This window comes from Heterocephalus glaber, unplaced genomic scaffold, assembly GCF_053883595.1.
Source record: "Heterocephalus glaber isolate CG9 unplaced genomic scaffold, H.glaber_assembly_v1.0 deba00001577, whole genome shotgun sequence".
NCBI lineage: Eukaryota > Metazoa > Chordata > Mammalia > Rodentia > Bathyergidae > Heterocephalus > Heterocephalus glaber.
Window position 1 is genome coordinate 979,757 of NW_028258358.1, and position 18,222 is coordinate 997,978.

Sequence of the window (18,222 nt, forward strand, 5' to 3'; positions counted from 1 at the left end):
AAGTGAAATAAATGAATATAAAGTTTATGAGAAAGATTTCTTAAAGGATAAACAAGATGGTTTTGATATTATGGGACAAAAATAAATAGTCAAGGAAACTTTGTGTATTTGGGGACATATTGTAGCATGTTTGACTTCTATTGGAAATAATCTGGAGGACAGACAATACTAGATGCTATAAAATAGGGCTATTTCTAGGGCTTTGTAGTGTCAATAATCAGGCAATGCTGATATGCTAATTGCATAAGTGAACTGATTAAATTCAGAAGAAGAATCATTCATATGAGTGAGAAAATTAGAATATATGGGTAGAATCAAGGAAAAATGAGAGATTTTGGGATGGATTTTTAAAAACTGAGGCTCTTATTTTTTTCTATTTGTCAGCCAGGGTGAATTGTCAACTTCTACTTTTTTTTCTGTGGTCACATACATCTTCAAAGCCAGAAATCGTGGGTCACATAAATCTCATGTTTAAAGTCTCTCTTCTGTCATTTTTGCAGCATCTCTTTAACTTCCGTTTTTGTCATTAACTGGGAGAAAGCTCTGATTTTAACAACTCATATGGTTACACTGGATTCACCTAGTTAACCCAGAATAATCTTCTTAAGTATGGAGCCTAAGAAATTTGGGCTTTTCAATGAACATAAGAGGTAGTAATAGATAATGAGGTTCTATTGACAGTCATTGGACAAGCATGCATGGAAGGTAATGTCTCTCACAGAATAAGTTCTCTCAGGAGCTTATGGCTTAGGAATCTAATGGGAAAGATGGAAAACCAAATCATAGGTAAAAGAGAGATCTGGGGGGCTAACAAGCCTAGGTGATGTCACTCCGTAGCATGGGAGAGACTCTTCAGGTCAGGGAAAACTACAGTTCCCTGGCTTGTGGCTTTATAACTGTAAGGTCCTGAATTATCTGTAACAGTTATTTAACAATATTTTGTGGGGTAGGCAAAGCAGTATCCTCTTAAAAGCTTCAATTTCTTCATGTCTTGACTACTTTTTAAATAACCTTATGGGAATAAGTTGAGTTTAATGCTAATCAGCTTTTGACTCTGCAATGCAGAAATGAAGTAAAGATCAAATATACCACCCTTGGCTCATTTATGAGACAGTCTGTCATCTGACCCTAGCTTATAATCTAAATTATATATTATTTTATACTTGGATTTAAAGCCAATGATAAAACATATTTAAGGCCACTGGTCATCACAGAGGACAGACTAGGATTTTAAAGGCTATTTATAGCAAGTTTAACTATTTAATGGATAAATGACAGGAAAATGGATAAAAGAAGTTGGGTTGTTTTATCAGTTTTGTTAACTGAGTGATATTATGGCACCTTATGTGTCTCTGTGTAAAGTTTGGTATTAGCTACAAACATGTTACAAAGATATGTGAACAAGTGCTTCAGCAACCAATAAATAATGTCTGACTAGGGTGACATGCTACTATATATGTGATCTTCAAGTGAGGCGAGGAGTGACTCAGGTAAGAAAGAAATAAAAAAGCAGAATAGAGGCTAGGCTTGTAAGTTATCTTTGACTGGCAATAAGGTATCAAATTGTCCTGTGAATATCATGCAAATGGTGATTTGAGTATATTGAACCATCCTTATATCCTGGGAGAAAATCTCACTTATTTTGTTTATAATGCTTTTAACTTGCTATTGAAATATGTTTGCTGGTACATTTTGGGGATATTTGCATCTGTGTTCATCAGGAATATTGCCCAATAATTTTTTATTCCTGAAATCCATCACTATCTTTTATAAGTCATATTGTGTATATTTACTACCTTCATCTGTGGAAAAAGGTGAGTTGGTTTCCACTTGGTAGCACTCACCAACAGTATATAAGGTTTAGTATTGACTGAGGCAGTACATTCCAGTAAAAAGAAATTTTATTATTGCTATCAACCAAGACAGAAGCATCTCTTAATAAAAGTAGGCCACCTTTAAAAAGTACACAGGTAATTGCTTCTTCAATTAATCTTCTTCCCAAGACAGTAACCTCTTAGAGTGGGGGATAAGGCAGATAGAGAGGGAGAGCTTCATTATTTACATAGCACATTTTTATGGGAAATGAGGCTTAAAGTGAGAAGTGTATGAGATTAAAATTACAATTACTAACTTAATTATGTCTATAAAGTACTTTTTCATACCAGGTAATATAATCACAATAGTAGCAATACAGGGTGACTTTCATGCCAATGAGCATGTTCACTACCTCTGTGATTAATTATAATCTTATTTATTTATTTATTTATTTATTTTTTCCCATTAAGTTTGTTGGCACATTTTCAGTATAAAATAAAGTTACATTCATCATTGGGATCTTGTACCATTACATGAGTATCTTGGTTCTTTTTTCTTCCCCCTTCCCTTGCCCTCCCTTCATCCCCTCTACCCTTCTCTATTTGCAAAGACTTTGTTTCAATTTTTTTTCCTTTTTTCATATTTTTTCTTTTCCTTTTTTTCCTTTCCCCTACCCTTCCCACTTCCACTGCACCTTTAGACCGTTTCTTCCTGTTACGCAATATCAATTAAACATTTTTTAAATTACAATATCAAGATCTAGGAGACATTACCATAGATTTTACAGAATTTAAAAGGATATAGAAAGCATATTACAAAAATCTGTTTTGAAATAACTTTGACAACTTCTAAGAAGTACCTTGGAAGACAAATTAATGAAACTAACTCTGGAGGAAATAAAAAATTTGAATAGCACCTATTAAAGAAAGTATATTCCTAGCTTGAAAACCTACCTATACGACAACAGCAGGCTCAAATACATTTTAACTGATGAATTTTATCAAACAATTAAAGCAGCAAAAAGAAGGAATGCTTCTCCCCTCATTTTAGGAACTCGACATTGTGCTAATCCTAAAACTAGATAAAGATAATAGAAGAAAAAAGTATGAACATAGATAGGAATTTGCTTAACAAAACAAACTATTAGAAGTCAGATCTGACAATAGGTAGAAAGTGGTTTTGTTGTAGGGATGGCAGTGTTGGTTCAGCATTGGAAGATCCACCCCCAAAAGTCATCATTTTAACAGAATAAATGACAAAGCCATATGATCCTGTCACTAGTTGGAGAAAAAGTATTGGATTAAATACTACAGTTGTTTATGGTAAAAGCTATCAGAAGACTAGAAGTAGAACAGAACCTTCTCAACAGATTAAAGACATGTACGCCATACTTCCAGAGAGGATGTCTTATATGAATGGAGAAGATACAATGCTTTCTCCTTAAGGTGGGGAACAAGGGCAGATATGCTTACTCTTTATCTGTCCATTAAACTTTGAAACCTAGTCCCCACCAAAATAGTCTGGCAATAAAATGACATAATTAGGATAGGATTGGCAAGGTAGAAGCAAAATCTTTATATGTAGATGAAATGATCATCTACAGAGAAAATACTAAGAAATCTCTAGGAGCCCCTAGAACTTGTATTTGAATTTAGCAGGATTAGAAAACACAAGGTATATATAAAAATTCAGGTCTGTGTATACTTGGTATAAATGAAGAATTGGATATTGAAATTTAAAAGTTATGTAGGAGTACACAGGACCTAGAAAAGTTAAAAACAAAAACATTGTTGGAAGACGTTTAGTACCTAATTTTAAGACTTCTTCTAAAGCTACAGTAATCAAGGCAGTGTTGATGTAAGGAAAGACATATAGATCACTTGAATAAAACAGAGAATCTAGAAATAGAACCACATATACATGGAATCTGATACTGGTGATAAAGAAACCAAGAGCATGATTCATTTAGCCTATATAGACCTATTAATAAACTATCATTAAATAATGTATTATTTTATAGTGTCTTATTTTAGAAAGGTACCTAGTCAGATTAGGCAATTATAAAACTTTTGTCAAATTAATACATGTAGTTGGATTAAGAATTTGACTAACTCAACACTATACATATAGGGTCAATTATGTACAATTTTCTACAACAAGTATATGCTTAAACAGAATATGTTATGCTTCCAACTTCTTTGGTATCCTTGTACACTTTCATTTTATTTGTTTCAAGAAAATATAAAATAATACAATCAAGATAGATGTGAAGTTCTGTCTCTAGCTTTTTCTGTATTTTTGCCATAGAATAAAAAACAAAGATAAGTCAAGCCTAGGGAAAAAGGCTCTCTTGGATACTGTGAGATAATTCTATCAGCCACTGACATCATTTTATATGGATACAGTATTAGAATTCCCTTCAATAAGTTCTGATTTTAAGATAAGAAAAATTTGCAGGAAATATATAAAGAACATCTTTTCATTTGAATTTAGATACAGTAACAAATGTCACCAGATTGTTAGTTTTCTGTTACAGAAAAAAATACCTGAAATAATCAACTTGAAAGGAGAAAAGGTTTATTTTGGCTCACCATGGTTTCAGAAGTTTCAGTTCATGGTTGCTTGGTACTAGTGCTTTGGAACTGTGACAGCACAGTACATCACGGTGGGAATACTTGCCAGAGAAAGGCTGTTCACCTCATGATGTTCAGGAAACAAGAAGAGAGACAGAAAAGGGTCAATGTCCCAGTATCACTTTCAAGGCCTTATTTCCAATGACCAAACTTCCCTCCAGTAGGCCCCAACTCCTCCAAGTCATACACCTGTAATAAGGTCATGTAACAACAAACCATTTGTCCTAATGATGTGCGCTTGGCTAGACATGAAAACTTGGAGAGTATATAAACATGTCACTTTTCCTACTTTACAAAGTTTCATTAAAACTGAATCAAATTATAGTTATGAATAATGGACATCTATTTTTAACAAAATGAAATAATGGTAAACTTATAGGTATATAAACTGTGCCTCAGTTCACAAACTCAGTTCTCACCACGATTCTGGTCACAAACTCAACTGGTGAAAACTGTATCAAATTATTTGCAAATTATTTTACCAATTATATTTATGTCCTAGAGATGAAAAGACTCAAAAATTAATATTTTTCATGAAGCATGGAATTGTTTAGCATTAGAGACAACATGGAGTATATTAAAGATACCTAAATGAATCAATAGGCATTTTTGTTGAATCAGAAAATATGTTCATTACATGTACATTACAGAGAACCATCAAAAGATGCATAAATAGCTCTGCACTTCTAACAGTTATTCAATAGTTAAGGGCTGCTTTAAATTTATATCCTTCAAAAGTGCTGAAGTAATTCTTATTTAAATCCAGTCATAAAAAAGTTGCTTTAAATTTTATGCCAATTAAATAGTTCTATCAAAATCTCTAATTATATGAATAGATTTTTAAACTGAGTAATTTAATTTAAATTATAAAATAATCTAAAATCTAAATGTCCCTTTTCTGTAGTATTATTCTCATGTCTTTTTATGTGTTGAATTGTATTATTTGTTAAATTTACTCTCCTCTAACTTTATGACTCTAGTAATTAATCAAGTTTTAATGTAAGTATATTGGAGAATATATATATGAGTATTTTATGATCTGGGTCAGATATATTTATAATTTAATTTTATGATTATTTATATATTCTTTCTATGCAACATTTAAACAAATATCACAGAGAAAAAGTAAAAGGAACTTTATGTGCACAATTAATATTAGGTTTATATATTATGCTTTTCCTCAAAAAGTTTATGTTGAATAGTTCAAACAAAAAGAAAGGGAAATCAATATATAAATACTGTGAAGTAAAATTCATTATATATTATCTCATTTCATTTCATGATTATACCATTATATCACATGAGAGAAATAAAAAGACAAAAGAAAATTTTATTTTTTAGACTACAGTACTTGAGGAAAAAAGAATATTTCCAATGTGGGAAAATACATAGATTTTTGAAAAATATGTATATATTAAAAATTAAAAGCACAGCAAGCAAATGTTCTTTGGCAAAAATGAAGAGCTTATAGTAGCCAAGAATTTCTTTGGTTTAATTCCTGCTTCTCTTTGTGGCCACATCTGGGATTGATTTTTTTCTAAAGTCTCTGCCAAGCAAGCTAATGAAATGCTTCTCTGAATAGCTATTATTTGGTTTTCATATGTAAACAAATGGGTATATATTCCATATTGCAATTAAGATTTATCAAATTCTGCACATATCCTCTGAATATGTAGTACTATTATTAATATTTAGGCACATCTGTGTTATCCAGCCATATCTTTACCAATTGAAGAAATGCCAGAGCACATGAAACAAATATTTTTTCACCAATTCAGAAATTAGTCATCACTCAAAATTGTACCAGTAAGCACATTGAGTTTCTCTTTACAAACTTGTTTTAGATGCTTTCTTATTAATGAAATCTTTGATAGAATCACTTAGAAGAAATTTTCAAGTAAAAAGTACAACCAAACTATTTATAATATTCACTCAGAATTGAGCCAGTTTTGTTGAACAACTTACTAAAGTTTTTAAGGAGGCGCTGACATAAAACTTTAGAATTTCTGAAAAGTATACCTTAAAATTTATAAGATTTAGGTTTTTTGTGAGAATTATATCTCAATTTTTAGACATTTCAAATGGACTAAAATTAGGGAGTCACTGGCTTGTGGGTTTTAGGTAATCTCATCCATCTCATCCATTATCAAGAACAAGAATCTTTACTTTTTAAAATTAGGCAATAGATATACTTAAATACTCAATAGTCAATAAATATTTACTTTTGAATTAATATTAATTTTCTATAAAATGTTTTGTTTTCCATAAAGATAAAAAATAAAAACTTCATGTTAAATGACAAGTCAAACTTGCATGAAATCTGTATATATATTTCTATATCTCCATGTATAACTGTGCATATATCTATTTCAATCTTATATTCAAAACAAACTTTAATCCATTTATTTTGTGAATAAGACCCCAAATACATAATTAGCAAAAGCAAAAATAGTGAAGTAAAATCACATCAAACTATAAATCTTCTGCATTACAAAAGAAACGGTTAAAGGTGAATAACCTATAAAATGGAAAACAGTACTTACAAACTGTGCATCTAGGGAGGGATTAGCATGCAAAATATATAAGGAACTCAACGCAATAACAAAAAATAATAACACAAAAATAAACCAAATTTTAGCAAAGACCATAAATTTAAATAGATATTTTTCAAGAGAAGGCATACAAATTTAAAGCAAATATATAAAAAAGTACTCAACCACACTAATTATCGGGGAAAGGCACATCAAAATCAAAATGAGATATCACCTTAGTATATTTAGAATTGATACCACCAGAAAGACAAAAAGTAAATGCTGGCATTGATTTGGAGAAAGGAGAGCTTTTATATACTATTCATGGAAGTGTAAATTAGTACAACAATTATGGAAAACAATATAAAATTTCCTTTAAAAAGTAAAAATTAGAAATTTCATGTAACCAGGTATTCTACTACTAGGTATACATCCAAAGGAAATTAAATTATATCAAAGATATACCCTTATCTTTATTTAAACATTATTAACAATAAACAGTAGAGTGTATGGAATTAAAATATTCTTCAACAGATGAATGAAGAATACTATTTAGTTGAAACAAGAATGCAGTCCTGTCATTTGCAATAACATGGATGAATCTGAAGTACATTATGTTTAATTAAATAAGCCAGGAAAAGAAGAATGGATATCAGATATTCTTACTAATATATGGAATCCCAAAGGACTTATCTTATGGAAGTACAGTAGAGCTGAGAATGGTGCACATGCCTGTACTCCCAGTACTGGGGAGGCTGAAGCAGGATTGCTACAAGGTTTAGACCAACATGGGCAACGTAGTGAATTCAAGGCCAGCCTGTGCTACAAAGAAAGACTGTCTCAAAAAAACCAAACAAATAAATAAGCAAACAAAAACATACAGTACAGTGATTGTTAGAAGCTGGAGAGTGTGAAAAAAAGCAAAGTCTAAAAAGTTTTTTTTCTTTTTTCCCAATGGGTATAGAGTTACAACTTAGAAAAGAGGAATAAGTACTGGTATTCTATTTCACAGTACATTAACTATAGTTAATAGTATTTCATTGATTATTTCAAAATAGGCAGAAGTGAGGATTTTTGTTTGCTCACTACAAGGTAATGATAAATTTTTGAGATGATATGAATGCTAAATATGCTAATTTGATTATTACATAAAATATACATGTGTCAAAGCATCACACTTTATGCCATAAAAATATATATTTAGAATGTATCAATTAAAAACAATGTAAAATAGTATACTTCCTTTAAGGGCTATGAAATTCATTCTTTGATTTGAGGAATTAAAAAATTTAATTCTCAGGAAAAATTTAATGTTGAAAGATGACTTTTAATTAACTAGACGATGAGGGATTACAGGATGAGAAAGCATCTCACTAATTGGAGCAGGAATGCATTGACAAGGCAATATATGTGGAGGCCAAAGGAAAGCTTAGAGCGTGAAAGGAAAAGAATGGAGCAAGGGAGGGATTAATGGATGAAGGCTGTAACACGGAAAAAAATGTTTTAGCAAAATCTGAGGTTTAGAATGCTAAAATTTCCATTAAAACAAAAGTAAGATTTGTGGTCTTTAAAGACAGTAAAAAGGGAAGTCAATATAATGGCTATGCAATATTTTAAGTAGCATGCCACAGTATTTTACATATATGCAAATAAGATTAAGTAAAGTGATGAAAGGATGACAGTAGATAAATTAGGCCCACATGTTGATTTTTTTAGAAAATGAGCAAGAAGACGGTAAAAAGAGAGCCTTCTAGATTTCTGGTTTGTTTGATTAGGCAGATGGTGTTGCAATCAGAAGAGATAGAGATTCCTGGGAAAATAGCTATGTTTGGAGAATATGGGTGGGGAATGGTGAATTCTATTTTTGATATGTTAATTGTGTCCTTTTCTTTTTCTTTGTTAAATTAGAGTATCACAGCAGTTTTTTTGGTGGGATAAAGAAATTAGAAATAGCATAGTGCAGTACTGAAAAACATTATAAAAATAAAGAGATTTTATTTCTAAAAAAAGCTTAACATCAAATGTGAGGAATATTACTAAACATGAATTCTGTCTCTTTTTGATGCCAGGCACAGTGTTAACAATCTGACCTTGGATATGTCTCACGAATATCTCACTGATGGGAGTACTAACTACACATTAACTCTGTCTGTGCTGCAGTTTCCTTATCTAAACTTCCAGGAAAATGTTAAGAGTATCAAGTAGAGGAATGTATAATATGAAGTAATAAAAACACATATAAAATACTAAGCAAATATAGCTATTACAGTTCAAAAGATGGTAAGGTAAAATTGTTCATTAAACCATTGCTTAAAAAACAGACATTTCATTTTCTTTTCTAAAGAACAGTTCTTTCCTTTTCCTATAGGTAAAAGAATGAAGAATTTTCTTCAATCACTATACTGAATACTTTCCTGCCCCTAAGTAAAGCATAATGGCCAGGCATCCTCAAGAAGTCACATTCTGCTTACACAGAGTCACCAAGCAAAAGAAAAATCTATATAAACTTAATGTGAATAGTGTTTAGTCTGTGGAAGTAAAAAGATAAAAAAACATACATTTAGTGGCAATAAAGACACTTGCTGCATAAAGAAAAAAAAGCAAAACAAAATAACCTTGCCGCCTTTGCCACACTATTACTGCCTACTTATATGTGAATGAATAGAGAAGATAAAATTAACACTATCTCAGCAATCACAATACAAACGGTTGGGTTCCCATTTGATTCTAAACAAGTGGATAAAGGAAAACTACTTGATCTCTCAGTGTTTACTAATTTTTCAAGATTGAGACAGCATGCAATTAAACTTTGTTTCTCAATTCTTCCTATTTGGTGAAGGTTACTCATTGATTGCTTGATTTTCTAAAACTTTTCACTTATTTGATTTAAGCTCTTTGATAAAGAAATATAAAAATTTTTAATTCAAGAACTCATGGAGAGAAAGTACTAAAATATTAGCCTAAGTTATTATTTAAAAATAAATATTTTTGATTCAATAAATTGTGTTGCTTTAGGAATTATTAAAGTATAATTCTAGTGACTTTTAAAATTTAGAAATATAGAACTAAAAGTTTTATTATTTCATTTTCATATAAACATTATTTTAGCATGTCACTCCAAAGTGAAGAATATATTTTAACCACACCTACACACACACTACTTATTCAATGAAATGTATTTAATTGGTTTTCCTTTCTACCAAGAGATGAAAATAAAATTTTTAAAAGCTTGTAATTTTAAAGGGAGTGTAGGACATTGAAGATGAAATTTCTGCCTAAAATGTCCTTAGCAAGGTAAACTTGTGGGAGCATTTAGTCACATAATCTTTCAAAATCTTTCTAATAGTCTTTCAAAAGTTTACAAAAAATGTAAATGTGAGTTTGGCAATCTTGGGATAAGATAACATTATTATGCTATTTTACTGAAATATTTTCTCAAAGTACAATCTCTTCTTGAAAGTGGAAATATAATTTTCATAGTAAGATTATAAGCCATTTGTGAAAATTATTAAATGAATATTCTTAAAGTAATCAGAGATTTTAACTAGTCAGTTAAAATAATATAATGTTAAAGCACTACAGATTTATAAACTATTGGTAGATTTAGTTTTAAGAAAAAGAGACCAAAAACACGTGTTATACACTTGAAGGTCAATAGATTCAGCTTCCATCAGATTAGGATTGATGAGTTCAGAGAACCTCATGAAAACTCTTACTTCAATTTTTACTGTTTGTCTTTCTCTTAACTGATGGTATCAGTTGCAAAAGGACAAGATGAAAAAACAGTCTGTAGGTAATCTGTATGTAAAGAACACAAGGTGTCTGCTAAAAATAAGCACTGGCATTGTAGTAAGGTCTAATAGGAAGCAGGGTGCTTGTCACGGAATTGGTCTGAGATACAGCATAGCCAGAGGCAATACATATCAGCTGTAGGTTGTAAACTGTGCCAAGATGGGTACCAGAAGTCAGCATACATAGTTACTAAAAATTCACTGTTTTTATCAGTGACAGTTGAAATCAGAAAGCCAAGGTCAGATCCAGCTGAGAAGCCAGTCTGAGAGGTAGAATATTCTGCTTGGAGGAGCTGAAGGTAAGTTCATTTGAAGCAGTATTGGCTTTAAAAGATTGTTCCTTAATAAAAGATGTTCTGACAGGATCTGGGGAAAAATAAAAAGTAATTTTAATTTTCTGGTTGAAGAAGAATTTTCTTCTCTTTTGTTATAGTCTGGGGAATAGGAGCAGGACTGTTAGGCTAGTGTACATAGAGTTAACCCATACCTTGAGACATAAAAGTTCCTAACAATTCAGGCCCTGGAAATGTAACTCCGAAATGTTTCCAGGAAAGATTCTCTCTCCTCAGTTAGATTAGTGGAATTTCCAGAAGAAATCTCTAGCAAGTATGAATTATGATTTTTTGTATTACTTTTGGTTGGCTTAAACAATCATTCAAAAATATTGAGTTTATTGAGAGAAATAATAGTGTTTGGATCCAGATTGGTTATGTATGAGAATATAAGATTTAGACTGAAATAATGCCCATATTTCTATCAAATTTGATGACTAAGTTTTAGTAATTTCTGAAAACTAGTTTTCAGGATTATTTGTGAAGGCATTTGTTTAAAACTAAAATCTGAATTACAATTTAAAATTTTTAAAAAAGCAATTGTAGAGCTTAAGAAGTAGCTGACTGGTCAGGATATAGAAATAACATGATTTTCACTAGTACTAAATTGAATTCTAGCTCATAAATACTGCATAAAATTCACATAATTAGTCTGTAAGAGGACATTAGAGGGTAAAGGTTAATGCAAATAAATGCATAAGTACAAATATTTCAAGGAACAAAGAGTTGAGACAATCATTATCCAGATGTTAAAGTCGGTATGGAATAGGGACTGCAATTCTTCCTTTTTTTCTGTAATATAAATGATCTCATATTCAGATATCTCTGAAAACACTGCTGCTGATATAGAGAAATATTCAGTGTAAGTAAAATAGTAAATATTACAAACACATTTCTACCTTCAGCCATAATGTGTTCCATTGATTCATTGAGTTAGCAGTTGTACAAGACCTATATCAGTACATGCTATCAGAATCCCACAGTCAATAATTAAATAAAAACTACATTGTGTTGTTTATCCTCCCTACATCTTAAAAGATAAGTTGCAAACTAGCAGAGGGAGGGATATGCCATTGCTTTTCCTATCTTTTAACTTCTTCAAAGGCAAAATTTGTTTATTCCTATTACATTGTTCTAACCAGCACAAAATGAATACTTAAAAACATTTTAGATTCTGTCTTAGTTATTTTTCTCATTGCTGAGACAAAATACCTAGGGCTGGGGAGTTAGCTCAGTGTTTCTGCCACCTGCCTTGCAAGTGCAAGGTCCCGAGTTCAATCACCTGTACAAAAAAAAAAAAAAAAGTTCACCAAAATACCTGACACCCAAAGTTAAAGGAGGAAAGGTTTATTGTAGCTCACAGTTTGTGGAGGTTTCAGTCCATAATCAGCTGGCTCCAAGTCAGAGTGCCGTGGCAACGGGGCATCACAGAGGAGAAATAGTTCATGGAAGGCAGAAGGGAGCAAAATCACCCAAGCAGCAAGAAGCAAACCACAAGCCACAAGCAACTACAGCAGCCCTCTTTCTGTCCTTCATATTCTGTCCATTATCCACTACTAGAACTATTCCAAACTAATTAGTAGACTAATTTATTAATTATTCACCCCTGATCTTAGCTTAATCCTAGTGTCACACACTGTAGATCTAGCCACCTCTAAAAAGCTCCGCCAGTGAATGCATGAGTCTTTGGAAGGGGGGCATCTAGACAGAAACCATTACAGACTCTAATTGTAGAATCATTAAATTGAAAAAATATGGACAATATATAACATTCTTCTATTTAGAGATATATAAACAATCAAATGGTCTCCTACTCTTCATGAATTTAACAATTGATTATACTAATTTCAAAATTAAGTTTTAATAGAGATTATTTTAATTAATAAAAATTGAAGTGGTTATATAGACTGTGTACATAATACTTATAAACTAATAATTTTAAGAATATTAATTTCTATACTTACATGTATTACTCCTTATTTACTATTAGGGCCCAGTAATTGATTTTTAGTGTATTCCAAGTTGCTGCATGCATGTGCATTGTATTTCTAAGTTTAGTCAAGCAGTTAAAAAACCTAATAATACCCTTGAAATGTGACCTTACATATTCTTTTGTTACATTGTTTTTCGTTTCTGACACCTTCAAGGTACAGTTTATCTCTGGGTTCTTTAGTAACCTTAATAGTGACTTGACATGGTGGGTTTTAACAAATATAGGATATTTATTTTAAATGAATTTAATTTTCAGAGAAGTTTTAAATTCACAGCAAAACTGATTAAAATGTTTATGAGATTTTCCTTATCCCCCTGCCACACTATTGCATAATCCCTGCTCTTATTATCATCCCTCACCAGCCTGATATATTTATTACAACTCATGAATCTACAGAGACATATCTGTTATTACTTAAAACAAATAGTTTAAATTATAGTCCACTTTTGGTGTTGTACACTTTGTGGTTTTGGACAAATTTCTAACAAGTAGCTACCATCATAATACAAACAGTTGTTTCTGTTTTGGTTTGGCATGGTATTTTGTAGTGAGGTTTGAACCCATGCCTTCACACTAAGCTTCACCCTTAACCCTTTTTAAATTTTATTTTGAGGTAGGGTCTCACTAAATCACTGTTTCACAGTCTAGGATTGAATTTAAGATTCTGTTTGCTCAGTCTCCCAGGGTCATAGAGAGTATTTTTATTGCCCTAGAAATTTGGGTACACCACATTTTCCTCACTATTCCACAGCTCTTGAAAACCACTAATATCTTACTGTCATAATTTTACTTTGTTCATGCTTCTATATACTCTACTTTGAATCATACAGTATAAAACTTTTTGAGACTGGTTTCTTTTCAGGTAGTAACATATATTTAAATTTTCTCCATGTCTTTCTTTGGTTTTTTAAATTATTTCCTGTAAGTGCTGAATAATTATTCATTGATACACCACAGTTTATTTATTACATCACCTGTTGATGAACATCTTCTTGCTTCAAAGTTTTGGCAATTATCAATATAAATCTGCAATCAACATCTATGTGCAAAATTTGGAGTAAACAAAACTTTTCAGCTCCTTTTGTTAAATAACAAGATCAGTGGATCCTATAATAAGAATATGCTTTGTTTCTAAAAATATCTACCAGTGGTCCCAGGGTTTAGCTCAGTGGCACAGCAGTTGCCTCACAAGTGCAAGGTCCTGAGTTCAATCCCCGGTACCAAATAAGTAAATAAATAAATAATAAAAATATCTACCAAAACTATTTTCCAAAATTTCTCTATGTTATTGTGTAACTACCGGAAATAATTGAGAGGTTTTGTTACAACCTATTCTTAGCAATATTTGGTGCTGCCATTTTTAAAAATATCGTCCACTCTAATATATATGTAGTGGTATCTTTGTTGTTATTTTAATATGCATTTCCCTGATGACATATATTGCAAAACATCTTTTGCATATGTTTCATTGCCATCTGTATATTTTATTTGATGGTGTCTGTTAAAGTATTTTGCTCATTTTTAATTGATGTTTAGCGAGACAGAGAGAGGGGTGGGGGCAGTTTTACTGGAAAATGAACCCATGACTGTACACTCAGATAAATCTGCAACCAATATTTTTGCTAAGTCACTAAATTGCCTCTGCTGGGTTGGAACTTCCTATCCTTTTGCCACAACTTTTCTGAACACTGAGATTACAATCCTAAACTAATATGACTGGCTTGTTCTTTGCATATTTTCGTTAACAATTCTTTTTCAAGTATGTATTTTGTATATATTTTCTTTGAGTCTATGTTTTTCCTTTTTATTTCTTTGATAGTTTACTTTGCAGTGCAAAATTTTGAATTTTCAATAAAAATTTGTCTTATAAATTATTTCTTTAAGATTGTTCCTTTGATGCTATATCTAAAATGTTATCTTCAAACTCTACATCATCTAGATTTTCCCTTATAGTTCTCAGTTATTTTAGCACTTTACAGTTTTACACTTAGATATGTGATATATTTTGGTATGATTTTTGTTAAAAAGTTTAATTTCAGCGTCTACATTCTTGTGTATTTTTATGTCCAATTAGTCAAGCATATATCTGGAAAAAATAGATTTTCTCTATTTTCTCTATTGTATGTGCACAGTTTTTTTTTTTTAATCAAATATTGATTTACTCTACTTATATGATTCCATTTCTGGGTTCCCTATTCTTTCTAATGACCTACTTATCTATTCTTTTCCATCCATCATCTCTCTTAATTACTAGAACTTTAAGGTAATTCCTAAGGTCAAATAGTATGTGTCCTTCAAATTTATTTATTTATTTATTTGTTTATTTATTTATTTATTTTGGTACTGGTGTTTGAACTTGCAGGTGGTGGAACTACTGAGCTAAATCCCTGGCCCCTTCAAATTTATTTTTACCTTTCAACATTTAGTTAAATATTTTGAGTCTTGCCTCCCTGTATAATCTCAGTCACATAAATTGCTTCAGTGAAAAATTTTTTAAAAAAGTTTAAATATATCTTATGATAATTTTTAATTGATTGAACCTCTGTAAATGTTTTTACCTGTGCAAAAGCACAGATAAAGTTCCTTTTGCTGCACTTTTCCCACACACTAAGAGCTTAGGATATCATTCTACTAGATATGCATCATCCACATAAATTTACCCATCTGGAATTATCCGTATTTCCATGGGATACATTCATTATGTTCATTATCTTGTGCCTTCTTTAGATTTTATTTTATATATTCTATCTTTATTAAACTAGCATTGTAAGGTTAACACCACTGTTAGCTTTTTGCTCTCACTCATATTTCCAAAATCAGTAATCAAGATAAACAAAATGTAGTGAGAATCCTGTAGATATTCTTATCATATATACTACATGTACACTGTCCTTTATCCTCACAAAGCATATGAGAGCTAATTAATTAACAAATTTCACTGTGGAGAAAATACTCTATACTGCAGCCATTTCTTTCCTCTCTGAGAAAATTTAAAAACAAATAGACCAGCTTCCTGTGTTTGTCTCTGCAATACAGCTATTAGGCTGCCTGTGCCACTATTGATAATTTTAAATGTAGATATCAGGAAACAACCATAGGAAAATGGAAATCAGATTCTCTACCATGTGGTGAGACATGTGGGAAAAAATCAGTAATATAGAGCTCACAGGAGCTAGGTCACCTTGAATTCTAGATCTAGGAAAAGGGTCTAGGACACTTGCTGCTGAGCTATCACAGTGTAGCATTTTATCAGGCACCCTAAATAATAAGTACCTCCTCTTTCTCTTCTGTGATTTATTCTAGCAACTTTTCAAATATACCACTATGTTGATTTTAAATAAGGTGTAGTTTCTATAACTTATAGCAAAAAATGCTTAACTAATACAAACCATATATAGTCAATGTAAATTTTATGCAAATAAGTGTTTTACAGGTCATTTTTACCATTCAATTATGAAAATCTTACTGGTAGAATATAATATTTTTAGTATTTTTCCAAACACTATAATTTTTATAAACTACCATGTTCCTTAAATTTTAAAGAAATTATAAATGTGAAGGATGGATTACATACAAAAATATTTGAGTGGAATGCATCAAGGAAAAGAAATAATTCTGAATTTTTTTCACATTACATGCATGTAACAAAAATGTCTAACATGTATTAAAGGAATTAAGAGTATATTACAAAATTATTTTTGCAACCTTGTTAAATAAATATTATTTCATCTCTAATTATTGCTTAGCTTGTCATAGTTGTTCTTTTTTGTCAATAATGAATAATTTATTGTGAAGTATAGATATATGACAGTCTTACAGACCCAACCTTCCCCAATATTATACATTCTAGTTGTTGTATGTAATACACTTACATGTGTCAGACAAAGTTATAAATATGTTTTAAGCAGCAACAAATACTTTAAGAAAATACAGTACAAAATTTATAAAACAATAGTGAAAATAGAAAAATAAATGGAAAAGGGCAAAAAATGTCTTTGTCATTTTTCCAAATATTCATAAATTCTGGTGTTCATCATGCTTTTCTGAGTATCTGGATTTCTACCTGATATCATTTTATGCAACACGTAGAATTTGTTTAGCATTACTTGATGTGCTGTAGATGAATTCTTAGTTTTCCTTAAATTAAAAAATATATTTCACTGTGTGGTGTGTGTGTGTGTGTTTGCGTGTGTGACTGGAGGTTGAAAACAGGGCCTTGTGCATACTAGGCAAGTGCTCTGCCATGATGCTGCACCCTCAGACCTCCTTCACCCTTCATTGTTAGCTATATTTTCATTGGACCTAGAGCTCTCTCTTTGCTGCCAATTTTTTCCTTCTGTACCTCAAAATGATCAATTCTTTCTCTTGTGGCTTTTAGACTTTTCATTAATCAGTCATGAATTGGATCACTGATCCCCTGTTTGTAACATGTCATTTTTCTCTTACTATTTGCAAGATTTCCTTTTTCATTCTTATTTTTATTAATTGTTTATTGGTACATTTTTGTCAGTGGTCTCTCTATAGGGAGACCAGTGACCCCGGAGAACACTGACCTTTATAGAAAGAAAAGGAGACAGCTGGGGGGAGGAGCAGCAGTTTATTCTACTGATACTGTTTGACAATCAGAAAGGAAAGAGGTAAGGCTCTTATACATATAAGAAAGCAGCTTAGTCATTCTGGCTATTGTCTTTTTGGTTTTAACATCTGGTGATAACAAGTGACTCTAAGTGATTCATAAAAGCTACAGGCGAATTTACATGTCCCTTGTTTCTGTTCACTGATTCATACATCTAAGAGTACACCACAGCCCTCTTCTTATCAGATGGTATCAAGAAAGTAGGGTGACCTCAGCAGAAGTCAAGCCCACTGGCCAACTGCAAACATCACAGCTGTACATAGTGAACAGTATCTCTCTCATAGAGTTATTGGGTCACAGTCCTCTGACCCTGGATAATGGTCACTAAGAAAGCTAGGAAAACATGTTTTTCTCCTGTAAAACTTTTACAACATCCCTTAAAGTTTCCTGGAATTCTTTTAACAAACAGACTTGTGGAAATTCCCAGAAATGACTTCTTAATTTTCTCAGTTAAAAAACTTCTTGGATCATATTCTTACAATTAGATAACT

The 18,222-nt window shown here is 31.5% G+C and overlaps 1 long non-coding RNA gene across 1 annotated transcript in view; it reads left to right on the top strand.

Moving 5' to 3' along the window:
• The first annotated feature begins 10,942 nt into the window (after nucleotides 1–10,942).
• LOC110348982 (uncharacterized) overlaps nucleotides 10,943–18,222 on the top strand; it is a 103,059-nt gene continuing 95,779 nt past the window's right edge. The window contains exon 1 of the long non-coding RNA XR_015443689.1: nucleotides 10,943–11,069. This is a non-coding gene — a long non-coding RNA (uncharacterized LOC110348982). The remainder of the gene's footprint in view (nucleotides 11,070–18,222) is intronic.